The sequence below is a fragment of the Octopus bimaculoides genome, chromosome 5 (assembly GCF_001194135.2).
Source record: "Octopus bimaculoides isolate UCB-OBI-ISO-001 chromosome 5, ASM119413v2, whole genome shotgun sequence".
Lineage (NCBI taxonomy): Eukaryota > Metazoa > Mollusca > Cephalopoda > Octopoda > Octopodidae > Octopus > Octopus bimaculoides.
Genome location: NC_068985.1, coordinates 124,031,632 through 124,035,014, shown reverse-complemented (window position 1 = coordinate 124,035,014; position 3,383 = coordinate 124,031,632). Strand labels below are relative to the sequence as shown.

Sequence of the window (3,383 nt, the reverse complement as noted above, 5' to 3'; positions counted from 1 at the left end):
TCATTGCTTTGAGTATACACCGAATTCTACGGTGTCAAGTCTATTAGTCCCTTAGTAAAAAGATTATGTGTAAGGGAGGTAAGTAGTTCTGCATTTGGTGCAATTAGGGTAATCTGGATTTGTAGTGTGAATGGTTTATGGGATGTATGGGGGTTAGTGATATTAAATGGAAGATTAGTGGTGTTCTATATGATGCTATGTGTTTATATTTAGTTGAGGAAGATATTTATTAATGAAAAATGCCTCTTTATTCATTCTTTGTTGTGTAGACGTGTTCTGTGAACATTGATAGAAGGGAAAAATTAGGAAATTAGGATTAAGATTCCTCGCACACCTTTCTATGTGTCCACTGACCTGTATCTGTCTGTAATATGGGAGGCGGATTTGTTTTGTGGAGAGTAGTTCTTCTACGGAGTGATATTCTTGTTTGGCCAATATAGTAATTACTGCAACCTAAGCATGTAATGGCATAGATTAGATTTTCTGAGGCACAGGTGAAATTTGATTTAATCTTAAAGATTCCACCTTGTTTAAAGTGGAACTCAGAACCCTCCAAAAGGTGGGGGCAAGTCCCACAGTTAGGTCGATCACATTTTTTTATTTTTGGTTCTGTTGTTAATGGATACAGTCTTGCGCTGGTTAATATTTTTTTCAGTGATTTAGGTTGCATTTTACTTTTGATAATTTTGTGTGAGTCTAAAATTTTGTTCATTGTTTTATCTCTTGTGAGGATGGGAAGACTTTGGATGATAACGTTAAAGGCTTCGTTGTTTCTAGGGTTACGTGTGGAGACGTATGGGAGTATTTGAAAGTCTGGTGTAGTATTTCCGTTGACTTCCCTTAATGTTTGTATGTCTATCTCCTTAGCTCGTTTGATTCCATTATTTATTAAAGATATTGGGTAATGTCGCTTGGTTAGTATTGATCTGAGTTCAAGGAGTCTTCGTTCACGAGTATAGGTGTCCGAAACTATGGTACAGATTCTTTTCGCTAGATTATAAGGCATATTAATTTTATGTGTTTGGGGTGGCATGAGTTAAATAATAGGTATTGTTTAGAATCCGTAGGTTTATAGAAGATGTCTGTTTCTATGTGGTTATTGACTATTTTAAGTAGGATGTCAAGAAAAAGGAGTTGTTTACTGTTGTGTTCCATAGTGAATTGTATGTTGCTATTAATATTGTTAAGCATTATTTTGAAATCGAGGAGTTTGTCCATGCTGTCGTTTCAAAGTATAAAGCAGTCGTCCAAATACCTCTTCCAGCTCTCCTTTAAATAGCAATGAAAAGAGTTGCCATATTTTTGTAGTGATGATTGATATATTTTAAGCTCTAGGTAACCCATTACAAAGTTCGCAATCACTGGAGCAGCTCGGGTTCCCATTGCAATTCCACATTTTTGTCGATAGTAAACTGTATCGAACATGAAATAGTTGTTCAGTAGGATGAATTTGAGTGCTGCGATTATAAATCTGTGGTTGATGCGCCCTGGGATCTCTTGTGGGTATGTTTCTAGCCAGAAGGAGATCGCTTCTATACCATAATCGTGTGGGATATTGGTGTACAAATTCACCACATCGAATGATACTAACAGAGTTCCTTCACTTATTGTCTTCGCGGGGTGGTTTATCATATCTCAGTCATCCCTGATGAAGCTTCTCACATATTTTAGAAATGGTTTGAGCAAGATGTCGAGGAAGTTGCTCAAACGGTGGGTTTCACAAGCAGGACCAGCAATGATGGGTTTCAGTTTGAGGTCAGTGGGGGGAGGGATATTAATGCAGAGGCTTGGATAAACTTTGCAAGCTTTACAAATATGTGGATTCTTGTGTATTTAGGGTAATCCATAGAATAGACTAGGTCTGTATTTCAAATTGGATAAATAGTCAATTTCATGTTTAGTTAAACCCTTTCCATGTAATTGAAGTAAAGAGGATAAGTTTTTAAGAGTCTTCTGTGGGTTGTATTGTACTATCATCTCATAGTAAATATTATTTTCCAACATGGATAGTATTAACTTTTTGTAGTACTCTGTATCCATCACTACTACTGCACTTCCTTTGTCGGCTTCTTTAATGGTGAGGTTTGAATAATTTTTTATCTCAATTGGTTCTTTCCGCTCTCGTAAATGCAGATATATTTACATGCATAGGGTCATATTTGAACTCACGATGCACTGGCCGACCCAAGGCTATAATAGACTGTTTCCTTTGCATGTTGCAACATAACGACGCAGAACCCGAAAATATGTTTTAAAGCAAGCGTCCTAGCATATATTTATATATATATATATATATATGCATAAACATATACATATGCATACATATGCATACATATATACACATAAAGACACCTATATAGACAGACAGACAGACAGACAGACAGACAGACAGACAGACAGACAGACAGACAGACAGACAGACAGATAGATAGATAGATAGATAGATAGATAGATAGATAGATAGATAGATAGATAGATAGATGGACAAGAGTTGGTGAGGGATAGAGCAAGTAAGAAAGAAAATATAAGTCACTAAATCTACCATGCATAAATACATGAAAACCAAATATAAACAAGACAGTAAACAGAGTAATATATAAATAGCATTTATGTTTGTTTATTTGTATATTAACTACAAGCGTATACATTTAGAAACATTATGTGAAGAAATATAGAAGACCGCGCTGAATCCTAATTTTAACTCGTAGTTTCTATTCACTCTTAGCAAATTATGTCACCGAAGCTACAAATATTTTGAATCAGCTCATAATTTATATAGGCTTATAGAACGTCGTCCGATGTAACAGACTTTAGTTATTCCTGTGCAGATACGTGATTTGAACTCTTTTATTCTCGGTTTCGTGTTTCTTCTCTATAACTCCATTTTGAAGTTTCTTCAACTGTTGTAAACTATCATTCATTAAGTACATAATAATTATGCATCTGGATGTGGACACCTTTCATTCTCTGTTTATTCGTTGAATTCCATAGAATGACTGAGTTTAGTGATGAATGAGAAGAATTAAATTGTGAGAACTCGCTCTCTGATTAGGATGATGACATGTTATAGAAAACTACCGAAAATGATGCTCGGTTCACAATATCATGACTCATTGCTTTATCCTTGCACAAATGAACAATTTTGTTGCCATTCACTCGAGAAATAACAATAATTTACACACGTATATACATAAAAATATAGTTGTACATACAGTGATAAATTTTAAGATATTAAATTTTTCTGGAACTACTTGGGAACCCGGATTTCGATCTGTTAGAAAAGAAAATACAATTGTGTGAAGATTAAAACGCTAGTATATGTATATAACGGGTATATATTAACCTCCCCCCACACGTGTTTATATATATATATATATATATAT

At 34.8% G+C, this 3,383-nt stretch overlaps 1 protein-coding gene and 1 long non-coding RNA gene across 4 annotated transcripts in view; one reads left to right on the top strand and one right to left on the bottom strand.

The window, feature by feature from the left end:
• The window catches only part of LOC128247835 (uncharacterized), a 641,437-nt gene that overhangs the window by 259,535 nt on the left and 378,519 nt on the right, over positions 1–3,383 (top strand). The gene's annotated exons all lie outside the window — the stretch shown is intronic.
• The window catches only part of LOC106872967 (uncharacterized), a 12,087-nt gene continuing 11,294 nt past the window's right edge, over positions 2,591–3,383 (bottom strand). Inside the window, exon 3 of the long non-coding RNA XR_001409821.2 lies at positions 2,591–3,271. This is a non-coding gene — a long non-coding RNA (uncharacterized LOC106872967). The remainder of the gene's footprint in view (positions 3,272–3,383) is intronic.